Below are 17,655 nucleotides of genomic sequence, written 5' to 3'. Positions count from 1 at the left end.
TCTCTCTCTCTCTCTCTCTCTCTCTCTCTCTCTCTCTCTCTCTCTCTTCTCGCTCTTCTCTTGACCGTATAGTCGATCTTTCTCCTTCTCTTGTCCCGCTTTGATTGCTAAATCAACGCATTTCCGTGAATGCCGATTGATCCAACGTGAATCCCTTTAGCGACGTACTTCTTGCGCGATGATTGAAATTTGCGCAAAGAAAGCGCGAGCAGGAATTGAATGCATCTACTTTCCAAGTCTTTTCTTTCGCCATAAAGAAGGAAGCCATACGAAAACTCAATCGTGAATCGCAATCTATTCTTTACCCGGTTCGGATTTTTCTAATATATTAAAGCTGAACAAAAAAAATCGTACTAATCACAGTCATTGTAACGTATTGATATTATAATATTCGAAAAATACATTAAAATCCATATTTTTGGAAAACTCTTTGATTCTGTTAAAAGGTAATGAGGTATTAAGCAATTTTTTGCGTGTGTTGTACGAATCATAAATATTCATATGTCATTCTTCCACGAGTCTATTTAAATCTGCTTGTATATTCTTATTTATAAAAGGGTTAAACGTTTTGAAACTGTCGCAGATGTTAACATAGTAGATGCATCCCAATTTCACGGACGCGCCACTGCACTGTTTGTTCCACCGTACAAGATGTACGGCACTATATTTGTTTTTTGAATATAAAGGAATTCTGTTGTGATCCAGAAATTCACGAGACATGCATACGTAATTCTTTCGGTATGCGAGGCTCTCTTGTTTCTCTTCGTAGACAATATTTCAAGAGCAAAGCTGTTTCCATGAAGTTGAAGCTTTATTTCTACGACCGTAGCTCCTACACGGCCAATGCATTATGTTTGTTCGTGAACTAGGCCGTTATTTGCCTCTCTAATAATTAAGGAAACCGCTGTGTAACATATATATATATGGCCACACATTTATTACATTTAAGAATCGATTAAAGAAAAGTATAATTTATAATTTATCACTATATTTATACTTTTTCAGAAGTTATAAGCGGATAAATTTAATTATTTTACAGTCTCAGTCTATAACTTACAATTAGATTCAATTTATAAATTAGTTTATATTCTATCATGTTATGTTTTAACAATACTATTATAAAGTATTCAATTTTTAAATTGCTGTCAAAATATATAAAAGACTTATATTTTCATAAAAATGATTGAAACCTAAAATGTTATATTAATCATTTTTTGTTTTCAGGGAACAACGAAGATGAATACTTCCGCATCCATCCGTTCGATCTTCCAATTGTATGCCAGATAGAAGGCAATTGGCTAAAGGGTGACAGAACTTATACAGATACAACTGGTAAGAGATAGTTTAATAACGGCGCAGCATCACCGAGGGTGCACATGTGCAACTATCGTCTCGGCATACGTGCACACGTGTATACTAGCACATTCTACCATCGAGTATCGTGGACAGGAAGGGCGCCGTAGGGTAGTTTGGGGAGGGGGGGAGGGGCGGATACATAGACGTAACTACGATGCCTGACATCGGGCAATATTGAAGCAATAATCTTGACCCTCCTTGCCGCTCGTCTTCACCTCCACCCTCGCTGGGGGCGGTCTTGCGACGCGTTAGGGCGCTTTGGTACACGAAGATATTAAACTTACGTGCTCTCTCCGTGTATCTGTACGCGTGTAAGAGAAGGGGTACATGCGTCGACGCTCATTCCCTCGGAGTTCGGAGTTGTTTCATCAAGTGATCTCGTGAATTCCTCGCGTCGTTGTTTCTGAAATAAATAAATAGCAAAATCATGTTCTTTTGCAGAAAATAATCGCTAATGCGTCACGGGTAGAAAATGTGACATGTATCCGTTTCTTTCTCTCAGGGAGTATCTTTATAAAATGTAGAATTTTCTTTACGTAAATACTTTAATATTAATAGACAGAAAACGAAATTTTGATTGAAAATGACATTTCCTTGAGCGTGTATAGTTAAATTGTATGTTTTTGACGCTATCTAAATGGATTCTAGCAAAATATCATCCCATTCACCAGCTCGCTCGCAATGTCGATGACGTAAAGTGCGCTTGTGCAAAGCCACGGCACTAGATTTCGGCGTTAAGCGCTTCTCGGTGTTAACAGGGACTGATACAAGACGACGCCGGTGCTATTCGCACACTGTTCCTAGACGATCGTTGTGTATATAAACTTTACACAGGAGAAAATAATTTACCAATCATGCTGATGTATTCAAATGAGATTCAAATTCCCTTCAATATTCAGCGCGCGCTGTTTTACTTTCAAAACGATAAGCTTCTCTCACTGTTGGCGGCTGTTATCGCTCGATATGCGTCCTACATGCTCTGCTCCACCTTCTATTATTCATTTTCCTTTGTGCCGCGACCTTCTTGCACCAACGCGCGTTTGCCGAACGTCGTTCTTCTCGCGCCGTTATATCGAACTACCGCACCAGCAGCAGCAAGTTTCTTCGTTTGAAAACTCGATACAATGGCACGTCGCGCCCGCCGTGGCGGGCGCGGCGCGCTTCGTATTGCCGCTTATGAAATAAATCAGGCGGTCCATATCGCATTTCGCCCAACTTTAAAATGTGCATCGTGGCGCGCGACACTTTATGATATTGCCTCTCCACTGACTGTATAAATTTTCCAAACTGTCATCATTTTCGAAAATTGTGTCGCGCAGCGTGCTCGGGGTATCCGTGTCATGAAAATTACACTTTTATAACATAATTCGCCGTTAATTGTTTCGTCGATTTGAGCATGTACAACAAATTGGTCTTTCGTGTAACACACGAACGAAATGGAACTAAAAATCTTTCCCTCTCTCGCGCGTGCGCGCGAAATCGTATTTCGGACGCAATGAATTGTAGAAACGCACGGACGACCATCGATTGATTTTGCAGGTGCCCTGAAAACATGTTATTTCGGGCGAAATGGCATGTAGATCTTTCCGTTGAGGAGGATACCCGTTGGATGGGTCGGACCGTAATGATCTTCGGCTTGGAGCCGACTGAAAATTCATGACATCGATATTCGCGGTTTTGCATGCGGAATCAGGCGCATTTGGCCGAGGCGCAAAGCCCTCGTGAAAAGGAGGACGGCGAGAAACGTAGGAAATGCGGGGTGAAGAAAATCGGTAACGATTCCCGCAAAATTATTCGCAAGCGACGCGACGCCCGGGCGAGCGGGGCCGCCAAAAATTGCATTCCGCGGGCGATGCGACCGTTCCAAAAACTTCCCGACGAGTGTTTGCGTTATCTTATACGGCGCAAGATGCGAACGCCAACCACGTATACCTTTAGGAAACGCGGAACCCGTCAGGTTTGGCAACTTTATTTGACCTTAAATTCTCGGCCCACTTGGCCGCTGCGCTTGTATACCACCGGTTTACCATGCCAACTGCGAGGAAATTTCCACCCCGCCGAACGCGACGATGCGCACGGAAATACGAAAACAGCCACTTGTTCTCCTTAGCGGAACAACTAATCACCAAAAACCTACACGGGGATTTCGCGAACAATACTGCGAACTACACGCAGAAAATTTTTCTCGTAAATACAAGTATACACGAACAAAGTAAATACCATACTAATCTTGCACGGCTAGGATATATTCATAATATGCAAAAGATTTCAAGAAAGTATAGGAAAATTTAGAGAGCAAAAAATAAAACTATACGCAGAAGTAAATATTTCCATCAAGTATGGGACTTTCGAGAGCGCGTTTTAACTACGTTAATTTAAAGACGAATGATTCAATTATATTTTGTCCGATTGTGTCTTATCCCGAATATCGCTGATGAACAAAAAACGAGACGTCTGTTGCAGTCATGTCAAAAGACATAAGTTCAATAAGTTGCCGTTATAGGCTGTGGCGGTCAGCTGTCCGCCACGTGCGAACTTAAGAACGCTATAGGGACCCTGTCGAGCTGCCCTAGATATAAAGGTCGATGTTGAATTTTAATCACGCGAGAATGTACCGGCGATACGCCGCGTAGCGGGCGCGAGGCGAATCCTCTCGCCGCGCGAGCCCACGTTGCCGCTCGCGCCGCGCGCCTTCCGTCGTCCACGATCGCGGTTACTATCGCATTTCTATAAAGAACATAAATTATTGCCAGATACGCAACGAATATTTCTATACAGTTCACAATAGGTACCATTCTAGATTATATTTTTCCTATACTGTCTTAAAAAACAACGCTCAATCCAAGACATGTGAAGTTGGCAATTCAAGCTACAACGTCGAATATACACATACTAGTATGGGACTTTTTTTACTGTTCTCATATTTCCTTGTTAGTATGGCAAATTTATTTACCTTTAGGTTACAAGATGTATCTGATCAAACTATTACATTTCTATTGTCATATATTAATTTCCGGTTGAATACGCGTATATCTTACCGGAACCTAGCAAATCTAGTAAATTTTATTATGAGTATTCTACATTATTCGAGAAAAATTTTCTGCGTGTAAGAACGAAGAAATAAGATAAATTTTCGTTCGTATATATACGTGAATTCTCGTACAGAAAATGTTCCGTTGCAATCGATAACGCTTCTACGATTGATGAGGAAGAAGTTTCAAGAAAGTTTTCAAATTACCTACATTTTGAAATTTAATTACGTCACTTTATACGAGCATATATGTGTATTTTCAATCAAGTAAAAACGATGATTATCGTTGATAAAATTTTGCAATTAAATTGCTCATTATATGTGTGAGCATATAGGAAATTATAGATTTAATCTTGCACATATCGATGCACCGCGAACAAATCGCGCGTGCTGAAATTTGTCGAAACAAATGATGGTTCTTTCGTTCTATATAGAATGTCGATCTTTTTTCTTGCCGACCGACTCGTTGGCAGATGTGATATCAATTTCTATTATCATTTCCCGTCCCGTACAGTCGCGCAACTCGATTACTCGAGTAGGAAATTTCTGGCAGGCTGGAATTCAGCGAACCGCATGACCCACATGCGCGGAGGAAAGGATTTCAGGAATGTGTGAGTGATCACCGTGCGCCGAAGGAATATATTGGAAGTGACTACCTTGATTTCTCCGGGATGTCACGAAGATTACCCTATCTGCTTTCGTGAACCGTCGAATTTCTCTCAGACAATTCGCCAAATAAAATCCAATCTTGTCGACGCGCGCGGCCATGACCGTGTAAGACATGAATAAAACACGAGAGCGCATAAAATCTAGAAGACAATAGCGATGCAAGCTCGCGCACGACGTGAAATAAGTTTTTGATTTGCAAGCTCTGGAGGCTTTAAGAATTCAATGCGATCAAGTGTCAGTTTTAATATCATTTAATTCCAGTTAGAAAAGATGACAATGATGTAATAAAATTGCAGAAAAATTAATGGACATTTATAAATCATAAAAAATATATTTAATTATATAGATATCTACAAATATTTAACACTCATATAAGCGACAGTGAAGCAAAAGATCGGCACTTAATATTATATAACAATATATAATATTATAATATTAATATAATTTAATATTATATAACAATTACATTTATTTCTTTGTTTTGGTTTGAGTTTAACTCTGAGGTTATATGTATTACTATTTTCATGCATTATACATATATATAATTCGATTACTCGCCCAAAACTTTAATGAGCTGACGGAAATACCGGTTTGCGTTGTGGCAAAATGCGTGATAAAAAATTACTCCAAGAACTCACGAATGATCACCGCCGGCGATCGTATATATAAAAATATACGAAATCGATTGCTATGATTTCCCACGTGTCACCGGCTCGATTTTCTGCTCGCTTCCACGCTGCGTCAGAATGTCGAACTTCATTCGCCGCTCAATTCCACCCTCGTCTTCCCTCCGTCGGAATTGTATCGCATTTGCGATCGAACGCAGGAGGTAGAAGGTAGGAAAAGCGGCAGGGGAAGTCTTCGGAGTTGAAGGAAGGAGGTCGCTATCGAGAAGGTAGATAATACGACGATGGACCCTTTTCGTTCACCTTCATTTTTCGGGTAGAGAGCGGATGCGCGGAGGGAAGTTGAATCCGCGACGAAATTCTCGGAGCTTCGACTCGATGGTAATCTGGTCACATACAAGCGTAAGGGTGTCAAAAAGGGAGAAGAAGAAGCAATGGACAGACTTTTAAGAGACGGCGAGCGAGAATCGGCAGAGAGTCTTTCTTCACCGGATCAATCGCATCGTAGTTCGAGATCTCATTAGACTTGCTCTGTAGAATACAACTTTTTTTGTCCATTATATCGATCACAAAAGACTCGAAAAGAGCACTGTTCCGTCTTGAGGAGATTTGCTGCTTCTTTTTTGCCATCACGATCAACCGTCTTGAAAATTAAATTAGATCGCCGCGCTTTCTTTCTTTTTTTTCGTCGCGATATGCATCGCGTGCATGGAATATTATTAAAATAATAATATCTTTATCATGATACAATTATTTATTTGGCGTAAACGAAGGATTTAATAAGGGTTGACTTTAATAATTTATTATTTCAGATTACCAACGGTTAATTTGTTTAACTAATCCTGAGATATGTTTGTCACAAATAGCTGTTGCTTCTATCTAAAAATACATTAGTATGTCTTGTCTTTTGTAAAAGCTATTGTATTATAATTATTTAAAAAAGACCAAGGTTAAAGCAATTTGTCATGATTGAAGATTCTCGATTTACGATGCGGAGTTCTCTTTCTATCGCGCGACGACCTTCCATCCCTTCGCTACTATAGTCAGGCAACCACTGAAACACACTTCAAGGGACGAACGGGTTGAAAGATGGCCGACTGTCTCGTGGCACCGGGGAGGACAGGATGCGCGCTGGTATACGAACCAGAAGTTCATGGAACTTTCGGTGCATTGTTGTGGCGGGCACGACGTCGAACTTGGCAGCGGTTCCGGAAAAGAGGGATGCCTCAAGGGGGTGGCGACGAGGGGTGGGTCCCGAGCGAGAACGGGGAAGGGGGACGAGAAAACGATGGCGTCGGTATACAATACGCGTGCAGACGGGTCGTTGTCGTTGGTACACGCGCGGGCATCGCGTAAGGAGACGAAATTGACGGAAACTTTCGTACTTTTGCCCAGCCGAAAACAAAAGCTCGCCGACGCGCGTATGAAAAGCGTTGTCCGATTACGATAAGCCTCCGGCTGATTTATCGATTTATTTTCTTCGTACTATCGAGCGATTGAAATTCAGTGTGGCTATTACGTGCGGCTTATTGTACGCCTTTTCTATATAATATCGATCGATGCCGTCGAGACAGTCGACGACGTTAACAAACTGCATGGAATCGAAGTTGCACCGTAAGATGATATCGAAAGTTCGATGCGCGCGTTCCTTTTCATTCCGGAAGATAAATCGTTTTAAAGGAGCCGACCTCCCGAGCATTTTGACACGCGCGCGCGGTTAGATTGGAATCAGCCCATAGTTCGCAACGGTGTAATTATAATTTTATGCATCGGCGTAAAATTAAATCAGCTTAAACCGAATGAAAACGTGATACCGGCGCCATGGGAGAATAATTGTCCCGGAATCGCCGGGTTACGCCAACAGGCGTGTATATCGGGCGCGCGTTATTTCTAATAATCTGTCGCGACATTAATATTCATAGCGCGAAAATTCGTATATTCCGCATTTTCTGTAACAACGTCACTTGTAAATTACACGTAAGCATCGGAAATTTAATATCAGCGGACGGCCCGACTGCCGTAGATATTAATTGCTCGACGTATCGTAACTGCAGCACCGGTGCGTATGGCACCGTAAAAACGTATGTTTGATCTAATTTAATGTAACGTTTAATTTAATCAGGTTATTTCGTATTATCGAATCTCTCGTCGGTTATTTATGACATGCAACATTATGTCTATACCGTCCGTATGACATTTTGTCATCTAGATAAATACCCGCTTGATTCATGATTTTAACGATAAAGTGTATAGAAATTGTATAGAAATTGACAAAAATTGATAGAAAGTGTATAGAAATTGATAAAAATATTTTTTGCTCATTTTTTTAAACTTAGATTAAGACTTTTTTTATAATGACAGCTTTTTCACTAAGCAGATGAAGATATGTAATTATTTGCTGTAGATCGCTATGCAAAAGATCTCTTTTGAGTAAATTTTATTGGCGCAATATAAATACACGATATGGAGTATATGGAGAATAAATAACAAAGTAGAGAATAAAAGCAAAGAATACAATTTTCCTTGCAAAAGCAAGGAAATTCGTCATATGAATTGCAATCTTTGCATAGAAGAGGATTCGTTGAAGAAACACGCAACGATGTAACAACACGACTAAAGTAGAAGGAAGGAAATAAGTTCGGTCGAAATTGACATGTCGAACGAACGAGCACCGAGAATTATATGTATAATTATAGGGGAGACCGGGGCTAGTTGTCACACTTTTCAAATACTAATTTAAAAAAAAATGTTAACAATATTTTCTAATATCGTGTACTACTTTATAATGTAGCTACATCCTTTAGGTGTAAAAATATTAGACTTGTATATATTTATACACAAAAAAGTTATTTAATTCTAAGCAAAACCGCGCAAATGTGACAACTTACTTCATACCCAGGGTTGGTTGTCACATGACTCTGGATTGATTGCTATGTATCTTTTATGTAGAGGAAACATACGGCAAATAGTTTCTGTTTTAATATTTTATTAAAGTTAATGCCAATTTTTGGTAAATTTAACTTAATAATATATTGCAGCATGAATTAAACGAAAAATTATTTTCATAAACTTTGTAATATAATTCTCATAAACTTGGAGTAAATGAAAGAATAATAATTCTCATACACTTTGTAATATTTTCATAAACTTTGAGTAAATAAAAGAATAATAATTCTCATAAACTTTGAATCCCATCTCATTTGAGACAACTTATCCTGAACGGTCATTTTGAACAAAGAAGATTATATTTACAAACTGTTTCAATGACGGTTAACTAAATATAGAAAAAATTATCTAAAACTATAATATTTCTTATGACCAAAAAGAAATTACGGCAAAAAGTAATTCCAAAAACCAACGGAACTAAAAATAGAGGCAAGAAAAATTTACTTACGACCTCCAGTTTTTAAAAAGTGCTCGTAAATATCATATGCGATGTTTTTGAAACGAGCTATTTCGTACACCCGACTAACACGATAGGAGCAACCTACACTATAAAAAAGAATATTCTATTCAATCTATTAAGTGAGATATAAGCTTAAGCTTTGTGACAACTTACCCGTGTGACTTCTAGCCTCGGTCTCCCCTATAATATGCGATGTTTACCAGCACTATTTGTCGTGTCTATTCTTAGTCATTTGTCAATTTTACTTCTTAGTATTCGCGAAGAATTGAAAGGAATTCCTGGTTAAACGACACAAAGGAACTACGCACGTTGTCTTGTTTTACCTCTCTTGCGATATTCCATTTCCTATGTCTTGGTTTCTTATATTTCGTTAATTGTGCTACTATTTATCGCGCACTTCCGCGCGCAGTCTTGTTAATTAATTGTTGTCGGAAGCGAAACCGCGACGCGACACGACACAGCACCATTAATATTCCCTATCGTCGCACAGGTAACTCGCAATTTCGCCGCATCGAGTTTTCCGAGATCCGACTAATTATTGATAAAAATTCGGAAAGGGTTGGCTTTAGCGCAACCGGCCGATCGTGCGCGGCGGGCATCGATAATTTATTCATGACAAATGCACCGCGCGGCTCGTCAACCGATAACCCGGCAACTCGTCGATCGAATACACCGCTTGTCGAACGATCGTTCTCAATTACTTGGCAAGTGTGTGCTGTATATTACGTGGCGCGCGCGGCTTGTTACGTAAATGCGGTAGATTTCGTTTTGCGAGTACCCGACATTGTTATTATACTAGGACTTTATTTCCCTTCGGTGAAATTTTTAATTAAGTGAATTGCTGTCAAAGAGTTTATAACGAGCCAGCCGAAATACAGAATATAATATATGATCACCAACTGTCGAAAAGTGACATTTTCAGGATAACATTCGAGAAACGAGAGGCACGTTCGCGGAATCGTCACGTTTCAGCATAATGCATATTTCATACAAATTATTTGCACGCGTGGGAGATTGATATTAAACTGTAATCATTTTTCGGGACGCCTCCTATCTGGCGTGTGGTTATTTGTCACCGTCAATCAATCCCTCCCCATATAATTTCTCGTAGATCATACGGCGTAGATCATATCGGCGCCGCGCCGATCCTGCCTGATCCAGCATTCTCCTTCTCGGGATCCCATAACCTAACCTGCCTGTGCAGCTTCGTCATAGTGATCTCGCGAGATAGAGAGAGACTAGAAGGAAGTTGAGAGGAGCTAGGAAAAGCGAGAGCGTGAACAAGTTATGGGTCGACGGGCGACGGGCAAACAGGTTAGGTTATAAAATAACCGAGTTATATTGTCACCATTGCAGTATAGTGAATCTAGTTATATTATCACCGGTCATCTATCTCGCTACCGGGCTTGAAATTACGCGTGTCCTTTGTTTTTGCAATAACGAGCGTAAAATTGGCACTAAAATGGTTTTTAAATTCCACGTCCCGCCGTCCAGCCTCGTTATCCTTCCTTTACATGCAGCTGTCAGTCCCAGATGATCTGCTTCATTAAATTCTTCCATTTTTCATCCGATGTGCTCCGCGAAACGGCAAGCGCGACGCAAAACTCAACTGTGGCCTCACAAGTCCGTGACATCCGGAAGCTTTATCGCGATATCGTGACTCGTAATGAGGGTTGTCACTCAAGAACGTACGGACGAAAGGATGTCGTAAGAAAAAGGGGGACAATCTTCCGCTGTGCGCCCTCATCCGCTTTGAGAAAGAAAGAGAGAGAGAGAGAGAGAACGCGCATTTCGCATTCAACGGTTTAACGTTTTATTACGTTTCCGCGGAAGAGGACCCGAATGACTTCTTCTTCACCGTCGCGCGCGGTAGCTAGAAAATTAACTTGAATAAAATTCCGCATGAAATCCGGAGCGAATACATCTGAGAAGCAACATTCATTTGTGGCGTGAGAATTTTCAAAATTAAATTTTGCACTGTGTTTATTGTATTACTTTAGCCGATTTATTTTGTTCGTATTTACTGCTCGCTTATCGCGATATATCCGAGCGATAATGATTGGTTAATGTCAGAGGAATGAGCGTCGATTTAATTTTCCTATGCCGATCGCAGCGACATTGATCGATTGCGATAATTAGTCACCATATTTCTCATATAACATGAAGCAATATAAATGAGCCCGTTCACGCGATTGATGTCGAAATGTGTAAAATAATGTGTAAATCAGTCTAGGACGAATTATTGCTGGAAATTTCCGCTTAAACTAATATACACGGCGATTAATGAAAATATTTGCTATTAAAAATATTCGTTGAATTATAAGGCATAAAAAATAAATACTTCTGTTGATTAATCGTAATATTATATATTATATTTTACAATATATGCAATGAGTACCGCTTAAAATATTAAAATATCTTCCAAGTGCGATTAAATGATTTTAGTAATTATTGTCAACAATACATGTATCCATGTTTAGATTATAAATATATAAATAATCGATTTTAATCATTTTGACGTAAGGAAATTACTATTCAGTTTCATAGTATGTTTCGACTATTATTTTATTTGCGGATTTTCCTCGCATTTTCTCTGAAAGTAAATAAAATTCACGCGCACGAGAAATCCAATCTTCGTCAACGTTCGTTATCGTTCTTTTTAACATTCTCGTTGCTATGTATATCCAACATGTTACCATCGTATTTATGCAAGGCATTCAAAGCGAGACGAATGCATGCGACGAACGACACGTCGCGAAATGCAACGCCGCGCCGCGTTCGTCCGTCCGTCGATCCGGCTTTTTTATTTCCCCGCACGCTATGTCCCGGGTTTCAAGTAGCGTTGTGTCGCACGGTATTTAAATGGTGACTCCTAATGGCGAGCACACGCATTCGACACATATAAGCTATAGACCGCGTGCTGTTTACAAAAACCGCGCTCGCTATCGAACGGCGCGGCGTTTTTCTCTCCGCGACGAGCCCGTGGAAAATTCAGTACCGGGAAAATTGTGGGGAAATGCACAAATGGCGACAAAGTAAACGTCATTAGTTCCGGGGATTGTTATTGCATAGTTGCGAGGATGACAGATAAACACGGGCCGGGAAAATTTTTCCGCTTAGAACGGGAGAAACTAGCAAGCACGAAATCGAGGAATAACCGCAAGTGCTTCCATATTGGTTTTGCACACGCCGAATATAGACCGCAACCTCCAATTTTTTTCTGCGATCCCGCAATTTTCTCCCTTTTGTCCCGTTGTAATATGCACTCGCATAGTTTGATCTATGCATTCTCCTCTGTATTAGCTACTTTAGTCTGGAAAAACGAATCTGGATTTATGTATCTTGAAATTACATATTGTATATCTGCCATATCTGGCTTGAATTTATTTTTAGAATTTTATTTGATTTCTATGTTATATTACGTGTAAATTGCATTCTTTTTATATCTGTACATTAGAGGTAAAAAGATCTTATATCTATTGTTATTAGTTCCTAAGATACAACGTTTAGAAAAAGGCGTATTTAAAATTTTTATATAGCGTCTAATTTTTAAACCAAGTACGTGTTATTAGCAGTTGCACTATTAAATCAGTTAAGATACTTTATTACAAACTTAATAAATTAAGTTGCTTTAAAAAAATATATCATTTTCCTATTTAAAACTTTGAACCTTGTTTTCTCGAAATGTTAGAAAATGGACATATAATCTTTTACCTCTAAATTCTAAGGTACAGATATGTATAAATCTGTACCTTATATCTTTAGATTTTTATTGACGCTAATGTTTAACGAGAAGATGTCTAACTTTGAAACTTCTAACGGAAGTTTCAAAAGGAGATTTAATAGATCTCTGATATGACGTGCAATATCTATAGAGCACGTCAAAAAAAAATTTTTTTTAGCAAATCCGTACATCCTGCAACTGAATTATTTGTCGTTCGCTGAACGTTCAAGAAGCTTTAAATTGAAGTGGATAAGGTACTGAATTCTTTATCCATGAGTGTTCCGTCGATGCTAAAGTAACGGCTTACGTATATTGTGACAACCTGCCATTATTCTTTTTCGTACACCGCTCACTGTTACACCAGCTCTCTTTTATACGCTGCATTTCTCAAATATTCACGCGAGTAAGAATTCGAACGAGAATAGGAACAGATAAATCATTGACTACCGCGCAGAGTCATCGTCGCTCGCTTCCTTTCTTTCTCTGCGATGAGCCGTGAATAAATTCATATCTCCGAAAACGTGTCATCCTACTTATGGCGGGACAAAAATTCCATCTCTTTGTACGTCTATTCATGAGATTTCATGTGGTGTTCGAAACTCCCGATGAAAGGCAAATCAGATCATCCCGAAAAATCGAATATTGAAATTGTAGCGCTTTAACAGAATAAAAATGTGTGACATTTTATTTTTGCTCTTGTAATTGTTATTCACGACAATACTTATATTCGAATTTTACCGTGTTTTCAAACACTGGTTTTACGAATAATAATAGTGCAACGTATCCTTCTGGATATATACATATTATACTATTTACGTGTCCAATAGGTATACACGAGAAAGATATTTATTCCTATATGGCGAGCGTTACGAGGTGACGTATTCTAAAATAGGAAATTCCGATCTCGCACGACTTTATTTCGCAAATCAACAAGATAGGAGTCATAAACAGAGTCGAGAAGGTGATGGTGCACATTGCGCATATCATCGTCCCCGGAGGTTTCCTTCCATTGCGTCCTTCTCGTTTATTCACGTTCTGGCTGCGACACTTCGTTCTATTTCTGCGCTTTCTGACGTCCGTTTAACTTTATTTTCGCCCGCGTCATCAGAGGCCTTTTACGTTTCTAGATTGAGCCATGCAGCGACTGCTCAATCCGACCTTCTCTTTGCTAATCTAATACGAAACTGGCAGCAAAAAGGATGGAATTAAATTATTGTACTTTTATTAAATGTAATTATAACACGACGATGCGTCTAAATTTTAGCGACGTTTTCTCTCGACATATGTTCTCTTTAGAAATATCTTTTACGTTAAAATATACTTTTTTGTGATAGAATGGGAGGATATGAAAATACGCTTTTATATATATGTATATATATATATATATATATATATATATATATATATACGGTAAATAACCATTACAATTTAAAGCCTTGCGGAGTAAGAAAAATTTACGACATAGCGCGTTTTTTAAATCGATGTCCAGATAAGAAAGATTGCGGCGGTATAATTCTAGATGATTTTTCTTTGTAACGGTTTGGTCGGGACTTAATAACAACTCTGATAAATTATTCCACGGTAGTTGGGTACCGAGCTAATTACACCACGGCAATTAGAGGGGGATGTATATTCGACCCTCGAGATCTCTTAGCTATCTCGTTTCAGGGCTCCTTCAGAGTAGAAAAATGTTTGGAGGAGGATGAGGGAAAGAAAGACGTAAATGTTAACTTATGTGTACTCGAGTTATACAGGGTGGTCCACGTAACTCTAACAGCTAGATATCTTGGAAACTGTTCGATTTTAAAGATTTAGGTCATGAATTGTATGAATCTGAAAACTGGAATAAAGATTGGTTCTCCAACGCCTGTGGGTTTAAATAAAAACCCCTATAAAAAAATTGCATTTTTTAATTCTATTAAAAATATGAATTTTCGACTTATAGCTGACATAAAGCACTTACGAAATTAAAATTACGACACTCTATGCTGACTTATTCAATTTATTAAATGTTCAAAATGTCCACCATGGACTTGTAAACATTTAGTTATACGAATTAACAAATTATTCCTAACATTTGATAACATTTTGGGATCGAGTCACTGACGCGCAAGCGTCGCGTATCCTTTGCTTTATATTCTCATTTGTCGTTGGCGGTTCAAACATAACTTTCTCCTTCACGTATCCTCACAAAAAGAAGTCTAGTGGTGTCAGATCGGGGGATCAAAGTTACGTTAGAACTGTAAAGAGTTATGTGGACCACCCTGTATATATAGTTAATGATGGACAAGTATAGCACTCACTCTACAAAAAATCTAATTATGGAATCACCGTGTATGAAAACATAGTCTATTGGTAATAATCGTAAAATATTTGCTGCAAATATCAGCGATAGTTACGCGCATCCGTCACACAATTATAAACACGTACCAAATTAATATTTATTTAAACGTTTTACCGTATTGGCATTCTATGCTGCGAGACAAATTTGCATGAAAAATAAATGCAAAAAGCGTTAACAGCCATAACGTTGGGTGGCGGTTTTAATAATGCAATTATTAAAACCGCTATGTGCGTTCGACGTAAACAGGCCGCCGCTTTTAAACATTCATTAGAATCGGATAGTGCTTTTCAAAAATTGATCCGTGTCGCTCAAAGGGTTATTGATCCCGCGGGTAAATGGTTGAAAAACAAACGTGCCCGGCGTCTAAATTACTTATCGAATCACGAAGTCGATACACATAGCGAGACGTCTCCACGCATTTGTTCGTTATCGGCAGCCACTTTTAATTCAGCGGAATCCTACAATCGACGGAGTACTTTACTTCCGAGATCGAAGCTATCTGTGGGAACAGAAAAGGTTGGGAGGGAGAAAGTAAACTCGTACGCCGTTACGAGCACGGCACTTGGTGCATTTTACGGTCGCTCTTTACGTCGGCCGTAGGATACTTTATTACACCTTCATTCTCCTTTTCGCCCTCTCTCCAATACCCTCTACGCTCATTCTCTTTCTCCTTTTCCCTCCTTTCCGCTGTCTCTCTTCTCCCCGGCTGGCTGTTCGATCTTCTCCAACTCTTGATTGTATGCACATTCGCTCGACTTCGCCTAATCGCATTATGGTAATTTCGCTATCGCACCGCGCATCTTCCAGACCAAGTAACGCCGGTATGTATATATTCGCGGCACTGCTTTAGTATCCCTCATTATTGCCTGTATTTGGACCTTGAAAAATAGCGATTTACGCCTGTGCCAATTACAGAAACGATATACGCTTTAAGAAGATATAATATAATATAAAGTATCATGCGAGAGAACAAAAATGACTATTATTTTCACGAGACACAAGCAATCGATAGATATTCGTGATAACCGCTATTTTAATTTTTTCTTAGAAAGATGTTATGTATTTTTTATCGACAAATTTCGTGTCAGGAATTAAATAAATATCAATTTACACTTAAATTTAGAAAAGTCGAATATTATTTCAGATTAGAGAATTTTATCAAGTATTTATTCCGATTATAAAATTACGGAAAAAGAGATATTATTATACATTCAACTCGCGTAATCATTTAATAATGAATTGAGGTTTGTTTGCGATCGAACGTTGAATTCTTTCGGGGAAAAAGAGCAGACACGTTGGTCGATAAGAAGTAATAAGGAAGTCTCATCCCCCTGCGTGCTGTTAGCGAATAAAATGCAATTTTTCTATGATATTAACACCGTAAATTCATCTTGACTGGTCTGCTTAACCCAGATTCCTAGTTTCCTGACGGCTATAAAATTCGCGAGTATAAAGAAAGTGCATTGCTATCCTTACATAATGGGAAGCATGTGTGACAATATTCATCTCGATGCTGTGAGGCATCCCAGGTGCTCGCACTCTCGGTAATATCATAGCAACGTAGCGACATGAATAAAATTGTAAACTGCTACCGTGAATGATGTAACAACTCTCGCATTACAATTAAAACGTAAAACGCAACGTAGAATTTATCACGGACGCGTGCGCAATTGTAAATCAGATTATTAAATAATTGCTCACCACAAAAAGATTTGATCGCGCGCGTTGCATTACGGTAAAACGTTTGAGTGCAACGTTTGCATGAATAAATAATCGAAAACAATAGCGATGTATCATAATCTCATGGCCACGCAACGCTTTCAGGGGTCGTTGGCCCTCTGACCTCAGAAATATGTACATAATGCCTCTTCTCCTTTGTAAGAAAATTAATGGATGGGGCAATTTTACCGTAAACTGCGCAAGCTTTTCCAAAATTTTTATACATGGAACAAAAATTACACATACGTGTGCTCTTGCATATATAGTTATCGATTATCGCGGTATGCCGTAGCCAGCGATGAGCATCAACATCGCTATAAATTCCCAGACCAACGTATTTCTCTGCGTGCATCACTGGAATCCTAATATCGCGCGTGCATCCTTTGCGCATCTCATATCACATTATGAAATAAGAGGGACTTGATAAAATCCACCATATCCCGTATGATTTAAACATTTATTCGCGGAAATATTTCTTTCGGATTTATCCCAGGTGTATGTGTAAATAAATTTAACAAAATTTCCTCACAGTTCATATATCTTATATATATACAGAAAATAAATTTATTTACAAGATCGTATTTTTACATACATACTCAAGTTTTGTACAACGATAGTTTTCTTCTTATAAGCTCGAAAAAATAATCAGAAATAGCGATTAGTAATTCTTTCATTTTGGCAGCACTTACAATTATAGTTATACAAAGTTTTTTCAAAACTTGTCGCTGTCTTCATTTTGTGACAATTGTATTTAAGATATTTTTTGGCATTTTATCATTT

General features: G+C 38.8%; 1 long non-coding RNA gene across 1 annotated transcript in view; it reads right to left on the bottom strand.

Moving 5' to 3' along the window:
* The window catches only part of LOC112452781, a 122,200-nt gene that overhangs the window by 18,613 nt on the left and 85,932 nt on the right, over positions 1-17,655 (bottom strand). Inside the window, exon 2 of the long non-coding RNA XR_003040537.1 lies at positions 1,641-1,759. This is a non-coding gene — a long non-coding RNA (uncharacterized LOC112452781). The remainder of the gene's footprint in view (positions 1-1,640; positions 1,760-17,655) is intronic.

Source organism: Temnothorax curvispinosus, unplaced genomic scaffold (genome assembly GCF_003070985.1).
Source record: "Temnothorax curvispinosus isolate PA1 unplaced genomic scaffold, ASM307098v1 QBEX01003650.1, whole genome shotgun sequence".
Taxonomy (NCBI): domain Eukaryota; kingdom Metazoa; phylum Arthropoda; class Insecta; order Hymenoptera; family Formicidae; genus Temnothorax; species Temnothorax curvispinosus.
This window is presented reverse-complemented; position numbering and strand designations above follow the sequence as displayed.